General features: G+C 46.8%; 1 protein-coding gene across 1 annotated transcript in view; it reads left to right on the top strand.

Annotated features, from left to right (window-relative positions):
- BBS1 (Bardet-Biedl syndrome 1) overlaps nt 1-18854 on the top strand; it is a 591426-nt gene that overhangs the window by 213591 nt on the left and 358981 nt on the right. The gene's annotated exons all lie outside the window — the stretch shown is intronic.

The raw sequence follows: 18854 nt of genomic DNA, 5'->3' as shown, positions 1-18854 counted from the left end.
TTCACTGAAAAAACCATAGGTTATAGACCATATGTAGTTAGGGATTAGCATTTACAAAACCTTAATTTACTCGCACAAAACCATTGAAATTCGCATATATAGTTAGTTGCACTAACTATATATCGCGCACCCGCAATCCACTGCTGATGATGTCACATATTACATCATTCATGACATGGTCAGTGACATCACTGATGACATCACTGATGACATCTCAAATGACATCACTGATGACAACATCCAGTGACTGTATGTTTCTGTAAAGTTAAAATATGTCTTACATATTGAAGAATGAGTGGATGTATAAGTGTCTGGATGAAGGATTTAGTAGGTGCATGACTGACTGTATGAGTGAGTGATTAAATGTGTCTCACTGAGTGCATGGGTTAGTGACTAAACTGTCTTAATTTGCGCATCATTATGTCTGTTGTTCTGTAAACTGCTGCATGTGTTGATCAGTAGCTATATGAGTAACTATATGGGTTATTGATTGGTTGCCCAAGTATTTGTATGGGAGACTGAGTGTGTGTGTGGGTGGCTGGGAGGTGTATGACTCTGTGCATAGATGTGTGAGCAGTTGATTCACTAGATGTATGGGTTCAAAAGTGCAGGTGGAAACAGCTGTATGGACAGTTGACTGTGTGCATGAGTGTATTGGTGAGTGAATGGATATCTCAGTGCTACATGTCAAAGTAAGTACATTTGTAAAACACAGTACATGTGAGAGTTGACATATATAAATAACTGTGCATAAGAGCCAGTGAATGTGTGAGTGGCTGTATGGATCATTGTGAACTTGTATCAGGGATTGTATAAGAGAGTAAATATGTGTTAGTATATGTTTGAATAAGTAAGGTGTGTATAACTGTATAGTTGAGGAAATGGAGGTGTGATTGATTCTTTGCATGACTGACTAGGTGTGTGAGTAACTCCATGGATGAGTGACAGTCTGTGAGTGTCTGTTTACACTGATTGTATCTAAGGTTATATTAGAGTCTGAAGAGGTTCATCGTATTATCACATGAATGATATCATCAGTGATGTGATCAGTAATGTCACATGAGATGTCATATGAGATGTCATCAGTGATGTCATTTGTGATGTCATCAGTGATGTCATCAGTGATGTCATTTGAGATGTCATCAGTGATGTCATTTGAGATGTCATCAGTGATGTCACTGACCATGTCATGAATGATGTAATATGTGACATCATCAGCAGTGGATTGCGGGTGCGCGATATATAGTTAGTGCAACTAACTATATATGCGAATTTCAATGGTTTTGTGCAAGTAAATTAAGGTTTTGTAAATGCTAATCCCTAACTATATATGGTCTATAACCTATGGTTTTTTCAGTGAATTTTCAAGGTTTTGTAAATGCTAATTCCTAACCATATATGGTCTATAACCTATGGTTTTTTCAGTGAATTTCAATGGTTTTTTAATAGCAAATATCAAAAGCTTTAAAATGTCAAGTACGTGGTGGGTAAAAACATTTTCTTGTTTATGCACTCTGATGTGCTTTGAACGCTGCCCCCCTCCCCCCCCCTCTTTTCTTTTAGGAGTATTCTCTCTTTGCAGATAGTGAAGGGTAGGTAACGCAGGCCTTTGCCCCCGTTGTAATCCGTCGTGCCTGCTTCCCTCTCCATTTGATTGATTGTTATCCTACCATTTATTGTTTTGGAATTGGTTCTCTTTGGTTCATTCTCTATTTACAAACAAGCACAGATTCGCAATACTCTGTTTAGTCTTTGCAGATAGTGAAAAATCGTTAAAAAAACAAAAGGTATCAAGCAAAATCAGTAGGCCACTAATGGGATCTCTTTTTGACCTCGCTAAAATAAAAACATTATGAACAACTCCTCATGACAAATACGAAACTAGTGAGAGGAACTGAGCTCGACACCATGATGGCTGCAAGACAGCTCGGCTCCGCCGCCCACCCCACCCAAAATAACGACAAACCCTATGCAAATATTATAAATATATACAACACACCAGCAAAGTAACAGGGTAAAACGTTTTATTAAATAACTATTTACATGGCAGCCTGCTGCAACATCGATCCAAACAAGCCTTTGTATTTGGGGCTGAAAATCAACAAGTAACAGGGTAAAACGTTTTATTAAATAACTATTTACATGGCAGCCTGCTGCAACATCGATCCAAACAAGCCTTTGTATTTGGGGCTCAAAATCAACCATCAATAGTAAGATTTTCATAGGTGAGTGTAGGTTCATGGTTTACCATCCACAGACTAAAAGCCTGGAGTGGGAGTGAAAGAACAATAACTAGGTAAGAAGGAAGGCAGAGGCTGTGGGAAGGACTCTGGATATGGTATGTTGCTTGGTCCCTGAGATGCTTCGATGTCACTGCCTTGCACAAATGGCATAAGTCCTGGATGTTGGGTGCCATAGTTGAGGGTTCCGAGCAGCGCTTGTAACACTGTCTGAAGCTTATTTGCACCTGCTGCAGCTTCACTATTCTCACAGTAAGTGGGGACTGTTTGTGGACCTGACTGCATTGGAAAACAATGTGATGCGGTGCCTCCCTGAACCGCTTGACGGAGGCCCCCGAGATAAATGCGCCTGCTCCACACCTTGTCCCACAATCCGTTTGACCTGAAGACACGTCCTGCAGTGCCCTGGTCCGATCATCACATATACCTGCGCCAGGAAACGGCGTGGGGTGCACTAGAAGGGAGAGGCGGCGCGAACGAGCCTCCCCCACCTCCCCAGGTGGAGGTTTCTCAGCTACACCCCAGCGCTTCACTCGACCAGCTGACTTGCGCCCGCTCTTGCGACACAGTGCCTTGCTCGGCCAGCTGAATTGCGCCTGCTCTTGCTATTACAACGTCTCACCCGCCATCCAACGGAATTGCACCCAATCTTGCGGTACAGCGACAGGCGGCTGCTACGGAGCTCACGAAATGGCGGTCGGCTCCACAGACTTGGGCCTGGCCTGCAAAGATGGCTCTGGGCAACCGTGGAACTCGGACGCTTGACTGTTAGGGCATGGGCCCCATTCCCAAAAGAGTCCCCTCAGCCTTGATGATTCTACAACAGTCACCGGGACCCCCGACTCCCGCAGGCTTCCGGTGGGGAGCGGCTGCCATGATTGCTGGTTGGTGGAGACATTTTGACTATATTCTGGACCTGCGTTGTCGCGTAATGCGTCATATGACGCGCCGCATTAGCGCACCCGGAAGTGCTCCGGTGCGCGAGGCGCAGCTTCTCGGAAGCGATCCAGGGCGCGGCGCGCTGCGCGTAACGTAAGCATAACAGGTCATGTAACTTGTTAATAAAAGTTTTCATTGGTTCATTTTACTTTTGTTTTTCTAATGATGGAAGGCTTGGTCATATGACCTAAAAATAACACTTTTCATTGGTTTCGAACATTTTTTTTTCCCAAATGATGAAAGCCCCACCTTTTTTTTTCTCACTCTGACTTGTAAAGCAAAGCACCCAGATGCATTTACAGTTTATCACTAACAATGTTCCAGGCTAATGTATTTTCCCGGGAAATTTACAACTGTCCTGCAAGTAAAATATTCCTATTTCGAGAAAAAGGGCGTTTCTTCGTCCCATGAGAGAGCCGTTGAACAAAAGAGGCTCGACCTGCTGTCTTAGTCGCTGATAGGCATGAATATCGGATTCTTATCGATCACTTTATGTTGCAGGAGTGGAAAACACAACAGCCCTTGACCATTTATCTTTACTGCGTTCCTGCGTATTATACCCTTTAACCGTCATGTAATCGGGCTGCTTTATTTCACTTGCCTTTTACCGATTCGAAAACAGTGGCTGTTATTCAAAACTTTACCAATCTAGGTACTACTACCTTTTTTTGTTTTAAAAACCTTTATTGTGAAAATGTCAGTATACAAATACGGGCCTATAACCACGTGGGCCGGCCACGGAGCAAACTGTATTCGTATATGATGAGGGGACATTTACACTGTAGAAGAACGTAACGGGCGGGCCATTAGGTTGCAAGAACTAAGGTGTCTCACAGTTGCGGAATCGGTGGACATACATTTTATAATTAAAGTACGACAGGGCCAGTTACAATAAAATTATCTAGATATACATTTGCGGGCAAGTACCATGGGTGACGTTAATTCGAACTTTCAATAGTACAGAAATCAATAACACATCAGAACTTAATATCAATAGGGATGTCCAAATGTTCAATCAGTACTTGTCATTGGTGGATGTACTGGCAGGTCGGGGGTTATCCACCAAATCTCGTATTTGGGCAGCACTGTAATTCATCGGGTGCCACCTCTCCATATGGCGATGCATGGTATGATTACCATAACTATATTTTTTTTCGGTTCCTCTGGAGAGTACATTGTGGCAGATGAGGCAGGTAACGTACCGGGCATTTACCTTTTTTTCATGTTGAGGAAATGAAAAAAATGACCAACATGTGCATGTTTCAAATTTTTTGTATCTTTCAATAGTACAGTAATCAATAACACATCAGAACTTAATATCAATAGGGGTGTCCAAATGTTCAATCAGTACTCGTCCCCGCCCGCCATGTGCTTCAAAACTGCATACGTATCTCCTGATATCAAGGCTGGGCAACCAGTACACAACAAGGAGTCTTTTTTTCATGTTGAGGAAATGAAAAAAATGACCAACATGTGCATGTTTCAAATTTTTTGTATCTTTCAATAGTACAGTAATCAATAACACATCAGAACTTAATATCAATAGGGATGTCCAAATGTTCAATCAGTACTCGTCCCCGCCCGCCATGTGCTTCAAAACTGCATACGTATCTCGTGATATCAAGGCTGGGCAACCAGTACACAACAAGGAGTTACGAGTCCCATTTATACCGGCGTCATTTTGGGCGAGGCCGGGCAGGTCCAAGATATAGCCAAGATATAGTCAAAATGTCTCCACCAACCAGCGGTCGGACCAGAACCCCTTTCAGCAGTCCAAAAAGGTTCCATTAAATGACAACAGAAGAGATAGGCAACAAGAACAATCAGTCAAAAGAGGGGACGCTTTTGGGAATGGGGCCCATGCCCTAGCAGGCAAATGTCCGAGTTCAAATGTGTCCCAGGGCCATTTTAGTGGACCAAATCCGAAGAGCCGGCCGCCATTTTAAGAGTCCTGTGGCAGCCGCCTATCGTGCACCGCAAGAGTGGGCGCAACTCAGCTGAATGGCGGATGAGGCACAGTGCCGCAAAAGCGGGCGCTAAACAACTGGATGGCGAGTGAAACGCCAAGGGGCGCCCCACTGCAGCAGAGGAGCCTCCAGCTGGGGAGGCGGGGGAGGCCCGTTCGTTCCGCCTCCCCCCCCCTCCCCATCCGGGGCGCCCCACGCCGTTTTTCGGCGCAGCATTGTAGGATGGCCAGACCGGTGCGACAACTTACTGGACACCACCTGGGTGCCGTCCAACTGGATGGTGACTGAAACGCTAAAGGGCGTCCCATTGCAGCAGAGGAGCCTCCACCTGGGGAGGCGGGGGAGGTCCGTTCGTTCCGCCTCTCCCCCCCCCCCCCCCCCCCCCCCCCCCGGGGCGCCCCACGCCGTTTTTCGGCGCAGCATTGTAGGATGTCAAACCAGTGCGACAACTTACTGGACACCACCTGGATGCCGTCCGGATCTCGGCGCGTTGGGCTGCCTTCGGCCTATTCGCACAACGGACCGCTACTAACTAAAAGACAAACCAAAGCAGCTCATTGTTGCTTTGAGATGGATGTTGCAGCAGGCTGCCATGTAAATAGTTGTTTAAATTTTTTTTTTTTACGTGTTTATTTTTTTGTTGCGTTGTATATATTTATAAGTTATTAAAGTGTTATAATCCTACTACTTTGTTGGAGTGCTATATATTTTTTATGTGACACATAATTGTGAAGACTTTGATGTACAAAAAGGCATCCCTGGAATCTTCCGCTTCAGGCTCGGTCCCACACACCCTTATAGTGAGAATCCCCTCCCCAATCACAATACAGGATCGTTATCAGATAGTAGGAACGCGTGTGGTGTGACGGATCTCATGAGGTGGGGGCCTTGATCTACTCTAATTCCTTTGAAGAGGAGTGATTCTTTAAAGTTGGGGCCATAAACTACATCCGCACGGCTAGGTGATAGCCTGGAACCAGCCTGGACAATCAGACACAGAGGAAGAGGAGTGTCAGAGGGTGCGGTAGTGAATAAGGTGAAAGGGAGGTGTCGGGCGGGCACAGGGTGTGATTCTCAGGGAAAAGCAGCGCAGATGGGGGGAGGTTTATGGCCCATGCATGCGAGAGAGAGCCGGGGTGACCAGTGCGTGGGGGAGATGCTTGCGAGGGTGGGGAGCCATGCTGAGGATCGGCGGCGTGCAGAGAGTGGGTCTGGTCAAGGCATCTAAAATGGCTGCCGTGCACGACAAAAGTGTGGCATTGGAAAAAAGGCAAGATGGCGCAGACAATGTTTATCAATACGGATTAATTTATAACAATTATTTTTAACAAAATATTTACTCGCAGTGACAAAATGGCGGTCAACACTTCCTGATTTCCTTCGAATCGAACGTTAACAGACGTCACGCAGCAAAAAAAAAAAACGCTCACGCGCAGCCGCTGGAAGACATGTATCAACATATATGAGCATCCACAACCACCCTCAGAAAACATAGGGGGTCAGGATACGTCTCCCGTACCCCCTTATACCCATTTCTCACATTGTTTTCCCTCCATCTTGTAATTTAATTAAAACGAAACACAAAATGGCGAATTCCTGTTTCGCTACCGGTTCGCGAACCGGGAAGCGCTTCTACCGTGAAAAATCAATTTTTTTTTATTTGCCCCACGGGACCCTTTAATAACCCCAACATCATTCCTAGGGGGTCAAGAGGGGTCTACCTTGCCCCCTTTCATTAAATTCCCCCTTCGTTTTTCTCCTCCTCTTGTCTCTCGATCCTACCGAGAGACAAGATGGCGGCCGTTCCGGACTGTTTAGAATGTTGACAGACACCGGAGAGCCAATCAGCTTCGCTTCGCAAAGTTCCGTTACGCGAAAAGTACGCGAACCGGAGCGCTACCCGGGACGCTGTCACAGATATATCTGTTTTTTAAAACGTTAATTTCTCAAAATCCACTGGAGCACATATATTGAGACCCAGCAAAGGCACATCGGGCTAACAGTCCTTACAATTTTGCCAAGTTTCGTGCAAATCCATTCAGACGTTCGAGCTAAAAGTGAGGCCAAACGCCCTATGGAAAACTCAATGTTAAAAACGCGTTTTGGGACCCCCCTTTTTTCTCGGCCCCCCCTTGACGAAACCCCCCCAAATTTTCAGGGGCTGCTCAGTAACAAAATGTGCCATTTTCCTGAAAATTTCAGCCGATTCCGTCCACAAACGCCAAAGTTATTAGACATAGAATTTTCAAAAGTCCCATAGAGAAAAAATCCTAACTATATATACCTACTGGCGACCGCCAGTAGGATATATATATATATATTCAACCAATTCGTTCACAATCCACAAGAACGACGTCCAGGCCACAAGTAGTATTCAAATCTGGATATATATATATATATAGAGAGTTCCCGGAACGCTACGAGTTTGGTTGCCTTTGAATTTAAATAAAGGCTGTTTTCTATCAAGAAGTGTCCGTGTGTTTCTGGAAGGTGAAAGCGGCAGAAATTGGAGTTGATATATATATATATATATATATTGCAATTACATGTTTGTGGCATATGTAGCTGTAGATACACATGCTGTGCATACTCCTACCATCTAGTGTTGGGCTCATGTGCAACTTGTTTTTATTCGAAGAAGTCTTTTCTAGTCACAAGGTTTGGTGACTCCACCTATACTAGACCATGTGCATTGGCTCCATAGTCAGATTGTTTTTCTCCGCTGTCAGGTTCAGACATGTCTACGTGAGCTCCAGTTTGACACCACCTGTTCTGCATCGTCCATCATTGGTCCAAACAATGCTGCTGTTAGTCATTTACCACCGTTGGGTGTTGCTTCAACTCAGTTTTGCGCTCGACAAAAATCTCCATTTCATGGCACTGCCCCTCACGACTCCCATCACTTTGGCAGCTGAGAATGTCCACATGATGAACAGGCTCCTTTTCAGTTCTTCCCAACTTGTCACTCCAAGTTCCCAACAACAGACTTGCACCAGGTCTGCAACTTGTGCCAATTTCCGGATTTCTAAGAAGAATCCTGTGTGGCGTGTTGTGCGTTCCACAACAAAGGGACGCTTTGGTACCGTAAGGCACAACACATTTCCTTGGCTTCATCGGCACAGCGCAGAGGAGAGGAGACTGCCCCAGACATTTTCGGGGAAGCCCTACAGCAACCAAGTGAGTCTAGCACTGAAATCGTAGAGGCTTTCACGTTGAGGGATGCCAACTCTGAGTCCGATGGTAAGACGGAATGGCCCCTGCTGGGTCAATGACCATTACGGAGGACTGCAGTGACTAGTGCTATCGCTCATCCTTTAGAGGAACCAGCCTCAAGATCCCATGCCTCATCTGATTGCTCCGGTCCGTCACTGCCTAATGGCCAAGATTGGCACCAAACTACTGAACTGAACCCCACACCCTCGATACCTTCAGTGCTGAAGTCTGCTTTGAAGTCTCGCCCCTTGACTGCTGCTAGCGCCGGATCTGAAGATGCCCTCTTGGCCACACTTGGAGTTGAAATCTTTGGAGCCAAGCTTCACCTCTGGGATCTTTTTCGGCTCCACCCAGACCGCCATCAAAGGAAAGCGACCAGCCCATCCTGCAACGGCTTCAGGAGCACCTCGACGACGGGCAGTAGAGGATTGACATACAACTGGGCATGGGCCAGATTATGGCTTAGCATGTTCAGCCACCTATGGACTCCGTCCCTCATAGGAGGAGACTTACTTTCGAGGAGGCCCTCAACCCTGTTTTGTAGCAGACATCTAAAAAGCCTCTGCGCCAAAAAAGTGGCACCTCTCCATTAGTGCCTGGTCGTTCTAAGCCTCATTCAACCGCACACACACAAGTTATCCACAGAACACCAACGTCTGCTCCAAGAAGAGGTGCTCACACCACTTGCCAAAGGGGGAAAAAGAGCCAGTGCTGCCACAACATTGGGGCAGAGGGGTGTACTCCCTGTACTTTATCATTCCAAGGAAAGATGGCTCCTTCTGGCCTTTACTCGACCTCTGGGCCCTCAACAAATACATCCTCTCAGAATATTTTCACATGATTATTCTTTAGGATGTCATCCCTCTGTTGCGACAAGGGGACTAATGACAGCCTTCGATTTGAATGACTCCTACTTCTATATTCCCATCCAGCCCACCCATCGAAGATTTCTGTGGTTGGTGGTGGGTAGACAACATTATCAGTTCAAGGGGCTGCCTTTTGGAGTCATAAGGGCCCCACCGAGTCTTCACCAAATGTCTAGCCGCTCACCTCAGATGCCATCCATGTGCTCCCTTAACTCGATGACTGGCTGATCAAGAGTGCCACACAGCAGCAAATTCTGGCGCACACGCAAACAACCAAAGACCTTCTTCGCAAGCTGTACTTCATGGTAAATATAGCCAAACCTTAACTTCATCCCCCCGGGTTCAACCTTTCCTCAAGGCTATCCTAGACTCAGGGTAGGCCAGGGTCAACGTTTTCAAAAATCTGCTACCTCCTTTTCAGCTGGATCATCAGGTAACTGTTTTTATTTTTTATTTATAAAGTTTTATTGAAACTTACACATGTGACAGATTTAGGTACGTAGCATACAGTTGAAACCTTGTAACAGCAATACAGCTCTCGACTAGAAAGGTACAGTAGTTCAGACGGTACAGAGATCTTTACATACAGTGCTATATAGTTAGCCATAGCCATAACAACACACATTGGGGCTATACCTCTGAGGTGAATGGTATTTCATCAACGCGCACTTGAAGATATTGCAACAAGGGATCCCATATGTCCCTGGGCCTAGAGGTAACCCAGAGTTCTTCGGCGTACAGGGCCAGATTGTCCCAACAGTAGACCATATCTTTCAACCACAGTTTAGAAGAGGGGTTCACCCGACTCTCCCAGGACATAGCAACCCTATGTTTTGCTAATAATAAAGCAATAGTGATAAATCTTCTCCCGTCCCCTTTCAAGGTTGGTGTCAGACCCAACAAGCCTACACGTGGGGTACAAGCCAGTGCCAGACCAGTCATCTTTGGCTATGTGGTAGTGATGGAGACCCAGAACGCCCGAACATTCGTACACTCTCAAGCTAGGTGCCAGAAATCCGCGCCGGGCCACTACATCTCTTACAGGCGTCCGTGTCCCTAGGGCCATATTGAAGGAGCCTGGGTGGTGTATAATACATTTGATGAAGTAATTTATTGTGAACGTGGTTGGTGGCACCTAGGATAAGCGCCAACTCTCTGAGCACAACCTCTGTGAAACGAGATCCGTTTCTGTGTCAAATGCTTTGAATGCCAAAATAAAGTTAAATCAACATTGTAACCAGTTCCTTCATGTTTTATTCACATGAGTTTCTCATCATAATTCATGGAGTTTCATTTCAATAGCTCATGTCTGAAATCCACTTTAGTGTATGCATTTATGACATCATTTCCCAATGCATTTCGGACAAGATAGTCCTTCATCAGGGGAATCCTGAAAAACAATAATCCAATCTAAGTACGATCCACCGAGATGAAATCAAACAAATAAATACATATCGTCACATCCATTAGTAAGTCAAACGATTAATCAGTTAAAGTTGAAAATATAACAGAGATAAATAGTACCCGAAAATGTGCTTCCCCAAAGATATATAGATGAGCGATAGAATTGCAGGTTGCCTGACAAGTAAAGCGAGCCCAGTGTCGTAACAAAAAGAGTGCCAAAGAATGTGATGGTTCGTGTCCAAACCACGTGTAAAGCGTAACCCCATATAATAACCAAAATCAAACTAAGCCATGCGAGTTTCGCGGTGCATGGAACTTACAGAAAAAGTGGAGCAAGATCACGCGTCTCACTCGTGCGCCCTTCGCCGCTGAATGCAAGCAATGTGTTCCGTATATACGGAAGTGAATTGAATAAAGCAGAAAGCATAGAAAGAGGACTTTCCAAATGGCGGCCATCTTGTAGTGGTAACAAAACATAGTAAAGAGGGACCCTCAAACCAATTTAGTGAACAGTGCATGATAGTTACGTATCGAGCATAAAATAACAATTGTGTCCATAGTGCAAATTAAAATAAATGAAATAAAGCATTTCAGTTAGATACTTAAACTGATATAATCAATGAAACAAAAAATGTTCTTATAAGCATAGCTTCTCTACAGATAACATGTGAATTCCATCCGGTCATTAAGACCGGACGGTTTCATGGATTGAAGATATTTTATCCAGTGGTTTTCACGCTGCAATAAAAAGTTATTATTGTCTCTGTCATCACGCTTAGTGACCACTTCCACAGCAGCGAACCTGAGTTGACTGATGTTACAATGTTGATTTAACTTTATTTTGGCATTCAAAGCATTTGACTCAGAAACGGATCTCGTTTCACAGAGGTTGTGCTCAGAGAGTTGGCGCCTATCCTAGGTGCCACCAACCACGTTTCTGATTACCACACCTTCTCGTCAGGGGGTGATATCTTTGAGGCACACCACAGACTATTCAACCTATTCACATAGAGGAGTGCGTGACGCACACCTGAATGTAATTTATTGTGAATAATACGTAAATTACCATTGGGTGTAAGCGCACAGTATTCCCAATCTTTCTGCGTGAGTTGTGGGTCAAGCCTTGCGTTCCACTTCTCTAGGCTCCTGTTATGAGGTAGTGGGGTGTCCTTCCTAGCAACCCGGTACAGTTTTGTAACCAGTCTGTGTCGCGTAGGGCTGGCGAGGAGGGTTTGCAACGCCAGCAGTGTAGCGAGCTCTAACATGAACGTTGGGTAATGAGCTTGAAGTGCTTTCTTCAGTCTGTAAATGTTGAAAATAGACAGAGGCGTCTGGTTTTGAACATAGTTGAGCTCATCTTGCGTTAAAAAACTACCATTGGGGAAGAGGTCTTGCATTTTATCCATGCCAGCGGACCTCAAAATGTGGGGAGCTCCCAGGTCGTGTGTGACCGATATGTCCGCATGATGCGCCAGCGGCATCAATGGAGCATTTAACAGCAACTTCTGTGCAGGTCGGCCCATTGCCCGCCAGGCTACAATTGTAGTATCTAGAGAATTAATTTCTGAACTGGGTGTGCCCCTGCTCGTGTGGGTCAGTATGGAGCTTAAAGGGATAGGGTGTGCGTCTACTTATTCCACAGCCACATGTGGTATGAAAGCATGAGCATTATATCAGTAGTAGGCGTATTGAGCATGAGCACAAAGGTAGTACCCCAAAGCCCCTCCTACTATAATCAAGTGTGAGGGTTTCCAGGCTCACCCTAGCCTGCTTACCCCCCCCATTGCAGCCTGATAATTAGTGACCGGATCGTTTTAAACAGTGTTGCGGGAAGTTGGATCAGGATTGTACTGAAGAAATATAGTAATTTAGGCAATACAACCATTTTTACAAGGTCTATGCGGTCCGCCTGAGACAGAGGCAACCTTAGCCATCTGTCCACCTGCTGCTCTAGCTTTGTACAAGCTGTGCCTTAATTGTCACAAACTACAATGTCCGTGCACCCATACCCCTAAGTATTTTACAGGTTCCTCGGACCATATCAATGGAAGCTCCAATGCATGAGGGGTGGTGGCCACAGTGAGCGGGACTACCACTGATTTGTACTAGTTAATAGTGAGGCCCGAGTACCGTCCAATGCGAAAGTGCTCTCTCAACACAGATAAAAGAAAGGTATGGGGTTCCATTATAAATAGCAACATATCGTCCGCATAGAGGGAGATGCTCACAGGGAGGTCAGCGAACTGTAATGTCGCTGCTCTATGCCGCTGACTGATAATGCAAGCTAAGGGCTCCAGCATAATCGGGAACAGGAGTGGTGATAAACGGTCAACCCTGAATAGTGCCCCTACAAATTGGGATGGGGTCAGATGTTACGCCAGCCACACGAACCCGTGCAGTCGGGGCTGTGTACAGCAGACATATTCAGTTTATAAAAAGTGGGGGGGGGAATCCCATAGGACGCAAGATGTTAAAAAGGTAGCTCCATTCGATGGAATCGAAAGCTTTGCCTGCATCTAGCATAACCGCCACTGCCTGCAAGCCAGGTTCCAGTATATGGAACATAACGAACAACGTCTGCAAATTGTGAGATGTCGAGCGTTCGGTATAAATCCGGATTGATCCTGCAGGACTAAAAGTGGCATGAGAGGGGTCAGCCGGGTAGCCAATATCTTCGCCAGTATCTTCACGGCTGTGTTCATAAGTGATAACAGCGATACGAATCACAGCTATGTGGTGATTTGTCTTTTTAAGGAGAGTGATAATTAGGGCCTTTCACAGTGTAGGGGGTAGTTTACCGGCCTCAAAGGCCTCAGCATACATTTCAATTAGGTGGGGCATCAACTCCTCTACAAATTCTTTGTAAAATTTGCAGGTGAGGCCATCCGGGCCTGGGGCTTTTTTTTCCGGGAGAGTCTTAATTACCGCCTTAATATCCTCCTCCGTGATTGGTTGGGCGAGATAGTCTCTATGATCGTCAGATAGCCACACCAGAGCGATATCAGCCAGGTAATCATCCAATTCTGCCATGGATGTGCTTGTCCAAGACACGTACATGTCAGCATATGCCGTTCGAAATTGCTCGGCAATGTCTATTGTGGTGTAGTGGTCCACCCCATTGGCGTCGGTAATTTTAGTAATGGTGTGGTGACAGTCTCTGTCCTTTATTTTAGTCGCAAAAGTGTGTCCTGGTCTGCCCCCCTCGCCATAAGCGCGGGCCAAATGACGTCTGGATTTGTATCTTATTTCTGTATCAGCTAACTGAGTGAATTCCAGCAGTGACTCTTTTATTTGGGCCAGAAGTTGGTCACTAGGAGCTCTCTCGTATTCCTTCTCTAAGCGCTGTAAGGTGTCCTCTAGTTTGAACAGCTGACCTTGAAGGTCTTTGAGTATTCCTGCTGTGAAGTTGATGCAAGTACCCCGGATTGTAGCTTTAAAAGCTTCCATAGAACTGCAGCGCTGCCTACCGACCCCTTATTTTGTGTGTAATATTGCATGATGACCTCTCTGATTGTGTCTGTATATACTGGGTCGAGCAGCCTCAGAACGGAAATCGCCAGGTAAATTGTCTGCAGATGAGTTGTGGGATATGTAATTAAAGCCTCACTGGGTTGTGGTCTGACAATGTGCCTGGGAGCCCGGTCACATCCGACACCCAGGTCGAGCCATTCTCGCACATTAACCAATAATCTAGACGTGACTAACTGCCATGCGCAGTAGATAGATGCATGCCTTCCAGCATGTCCGGGTTATGCAAGCGCCATATGTCTGCAAGAGCAAGCTCCGCCATCCCATCCTTTATGATTCCAGCTGCCTGGGCGAGTGACCCACCGTCCCGCGAGATCTATCCTTGGCTGGGTCTAGGTGGGTGTTCAAATCGTCTCCCCATATTATTGTAGCGGACGGTTATTGCCACAATGTAGCAAGGATGCAGTCAGAAAAGTCAGAGCCATCCACATTGGGGCCATGCACATTCACCAGGGTGACCAGTTCTCCCGCCAGCTTGCCGTGTACTATGACATACCGCCTGCATCGTCTGTGCAATGCTGAATAACAGTAAAGGGCAGTTTTATTTTAATAAGTGTAATTACCCCCCGCGTATGATGGGTAAGACAAGGCCTTTCTATAACCTGCCCATTTTTAGCCTATTTGGGTTTCAGTGTGTCTTTTGAGATGTGCTTCTTGTATGAGGGCGATGTGTATCCCATGATTGTCGAGATAGGCCATCACTTGACATATTTATTTCGGTGAGTTGAGCCCCTTTATATTCCAAGTTAGACAGACAATTTTTTCATGACCCATGTATGATACCAACACAAATCAACCTGTATGCACAACTGTATTCCAATTCTGCATCCCTACGTTCAACACTAGGAGATGTCGCAAAGAACTTTAGCCACATTAGAAAACCCCCAGTTCCTCCGCCCCCCCACACCCCCCCACCCACTTCAGCCACCCCAACCTGCTAAAGCCATCCCGAACTAACCCAAACAATAGCCAGTGTATAAAAGAAAGGTGCAATAAAGGCGGTGAGGAATACCCATAAGGCGAGCGCTGGAGCGCAAGAACTCTCCCAGCTCAAAAAGGGAGGTGGCCAGAAAATGACATAAACAATTCCCACCCATTGTGTTACATGAAGTAATACACTCCCCTAAAACAGGCACACTGTCAAGCCTTATAAACCGGGAGAATAAAATCTTATCTGCTCAGTCAGGGTCCAGGGCTGTAAATCAGCAGACCTTCACATGCGAGATGAAAAAGGAGAAGAAAAAAACAAGGAACAACGACGCCTGGTCGACAAGTGTCCATTTAGCATGGCATGAGGCCCACATGCATGACTAGGCAGACAGTCCTCAGTCTCTTGTGAGGAATTATCCTGACCAGCGCAGTCTTGGTTAGAGGAGTCACGGCTCCTCCGCTTGAATGACTTTGCATAATCCAGCGCAGATTTAGGCGTTGTTAAAATCTTTGACTTTTCTTTCAGTTCAATACGCAATCTTGCTGGGTACAGCATCGCCTATGGTACTTTTTGGGCCATCAGAAATTTTTTCGCTGATAGTGTCACAATCTCTGTAGTTGAGAAGTCTCGCAATGATAAGCCATGGAGGGGCACCTGGCGGGGGTCTAGCGGCTAGCGATCAATGCGCTCTTGCAGGAGTGTCTCAATGTACGTTTCTAGGCGGCCCGTGTTGGTGGACTCGGGTAAACCTGTGATGTGTAAGTTGTTCCGACGCGACCTTGCCTCTAAATCCTCATTTTTGGCTGTATCACTGCAAGAATTTTCTCCATGTCTGATGTTTTAGATGTTACCTGTTGCAATCCGTCCTCGGCATCTGACAAGCGCATTTCCTCTTCTCCAAGACGCGACACATGCTTGTCCAGCTTGCTGGACATGTGCTCCATGCGAAGGTTAAGGTTATCAATTTTATCTATGGACTGCAGGCTGAATTGGACAGCTGCCAGCGTTTTCTCAATAGCAGATAAGCTTTCTGCGGGAGCGTCCATCTCAGTCCGAAATCAGGTGCGATGTCGGGTGCCGCAAGATTGGGATCAACAAACCCACAGCGGCGCCTCCGGCGGCAGGAGCAATGTCAAGCTGGGGAACAGTGAGGGGCCCAAACAGAGCATGTGCTGAAGTGACGAATCCGGAGGCAACAGTGCCCACCTCAACTCCCGGTAGCCCTCAATAGCCAGAACGAGGGTGGATCTCTCCCGGCTCAAGAGTTGCAGACAAAGGGGGCTTATGTGGATTGCTGCGGGGTCAGTACCAGGTCGCAGGTCCCAGGTAGAGGGGACAGTGTCGGCCCCAGGTGCTGCAACAGACTCCCTCACTCACCTTGAGTTATTTAGATCCAGGAAGCGGCAGGATTGATAGGGCTGCTGTGGTGTTCCGGGGTCCCAGCCAACCCAATCACGCGAGGTACAGGCCTATGAGAGGGGCGCAGACCACAGCACGTCTCGACCGGAGATCCTCTTTCCCATGGCCGGCGGCCACCATGATCTTCAGGCCTCAGTCTCAGATGCGGCCGGAGCAGCCCCCTGCTGCTGCAGGGCCGATATCACAGCACTGAAGCGCACCAGAGTGGGCCGCGCGTCTCCCGTTAGCTAGGGCCCACCGTGAGCCGCACCACGCAGCCGCCAGGTGAGGCAGCAGGCCAATCCGCGCCCGCTCACCCGGCGAGCAAGCGGCAGCCCCGCTTGGTCCCGACAGCTCACCGGGCACTCGTGCTGATCCCAGCAGCGGCCGCCAGTAGTTTCCTCCTTACTGCAGCAGCAGAGGCACCCGTCGCCGGTGAGGGACCGAGGACGCCATTTTGGAGAGAAGGAGGCCCGCACTGTAGCTCTCGTCCCACAGCCGCTCCACAGCCTCTGACCTCAAATTTTCAGACACAGACGATAGCGACAGAGGTGCACCTTCATATCCCGTGGACTTGAGCTGATTTAGCGGGCAAGAATTGTAGGATTTTGCAAGGATAATAGCTCTGGCCGGCAGAGCTGCGCTACAATGCCATATTGCTTTGCGCCCTCTAGTGCCCCGGATCATCAGGTAACTGTCTGAACAGTAATGGGTTTGTTAGGCATGATGGCGTCTTGCAGTGCAACAACGCCACATGCAAGGTTACTCATGTGTTCCTTTCAACAGTGCCTAGCAGCACAGTGGTCTCAGGCGGAGGGTCTGTGGGAGGATCTAGTGTTGATTGGGTGCCACACACATCACTCTCTGCAGTGATGGAATGCCAACAACCTGTTACAGGGACAGCTCTTTCTAGACCCAGTTCCGCAAGAGACCATCACCAAGGACGCCTCGCTCACTGGGTGGGGAGCCCATTTCCAAAATCACACAATCCAGGGCTTGTGGATACCCTCAAACTAGGACCTCCACATCAACCACCTAGAATTGCTGGCTATTCAGTTTAGTCTTCGAGCATTTCTTCCACTCATTCATTACAAAGTCGTGTTAGTCCACACAGAAAACACTGCAGTTAGGTTTTACCTGCAAAAGCAAGGGTGCACGCACTCACCCCAGCTGTCTGCTCTAGCCCAGGACATCTGGAGGTGAATATATCACAAGGTGCAGTATGTCATACAGTACATTCCGGCCGTGGGGAAAGACTTTGCTGACCTGCCCAGCGGTACTTAACAACAAGTCCACAAGGGGGAGCTCCACTGCCAGACCCTACTCATTTACTACCGGCGGTGGGGGTTCCCTCACATTGACCTGTTCGCCACCAACAAAAACACTAAGGGCTAGATGTAGGTAATTGTAAATTACCGATTCGAAAATATCGAATTTTACTGATTCGGTATTTTCGAATGGGTAATTGCTATGTAGATAAAAAAGTCGGTAAAAATGACCGAATCGTTAAGATTCGGTAATTACCGAATCAGTATTTACAGATTTGGTAATTGCCATTCATTCCTATGGGCCTGGAGGCCTATAGGAATGAATGTCAATTACTGAATCGGTAAATACCGATTCGGTAAAATAGGGAAAGAGTCAAGGGTGGCAGGGTGTCACTTTGACACCCTGTTGCACCCCTGAGTAGTGCTTGTGTGCACATGTGGCACACATACATGCCCTAAGGGCATGTATGTCTGCCACATGGCACAGTTGAAAATGCATTGATTTGCATTTTCAAAGGTATTCCTTATTTACCACCATCTAATAGTTGGTGGTACATAACGAATCCTTAAAGCACATGGGCACTGTTTAAAGTGCTTCCTACATGTCATTTACCGGTTCGGTAAATCCAGATTCGGTATTTACAGAATCTGTAAATTGCCCCCCTACATCACAAAAGCCTATTAGCGGGTGATAACAGCCGATTTTGGCCGTTACCGACTGGTAATAACCTTCCTACATCTGGCCCTAAATGCCTAAACTTCACTGCCAGGTTACCACACCCGCAGTCCATGGGCAATGCACAATGGATGAACTGGTCATGGATATTTGCCTATGCTTTTCCGCCTCTCCCGCTCCTACTGATTGTAGTTTGCAAGCTGAGGCAGATGTCCTTTTTAGGGCTCGGCCTCCGTCAACCCTGCGTCAGCAGGGGAGGCGGAGCTTCGAGCTCTCATGTTATAAAAAAAAAAGTATCTCTAGGGGTCCGGGCTGCCAAAATTCCTTAGTGCGCGCCCATGTTTTATGGCATCGGCAGAGTGATTCGGCTTCACTGTGCTGTGTTTTTATTATCCTTGACGTGATAGGCTTAATGGAATTTGTC

This window comes from Lissotriton vulgaris, chromosome 9 (genome assembly GCF_964263255.1).
Source record: "Lissotriton vulgaris chromosome 9, aLisVul1.2, whole genome shotgun sequence".
Lineage (NCBI taxonomy): Eukaryota > Metazoa > Chordata > Amphibia > Caudata > Salamandridae > Lissotriton > Lissotriton vulgaris.
The sequence above is the reverse complement of the archived record's forward strand: the minus strand, read 5'-3'. Positions and strand labels throughout refer to the sequence as shown.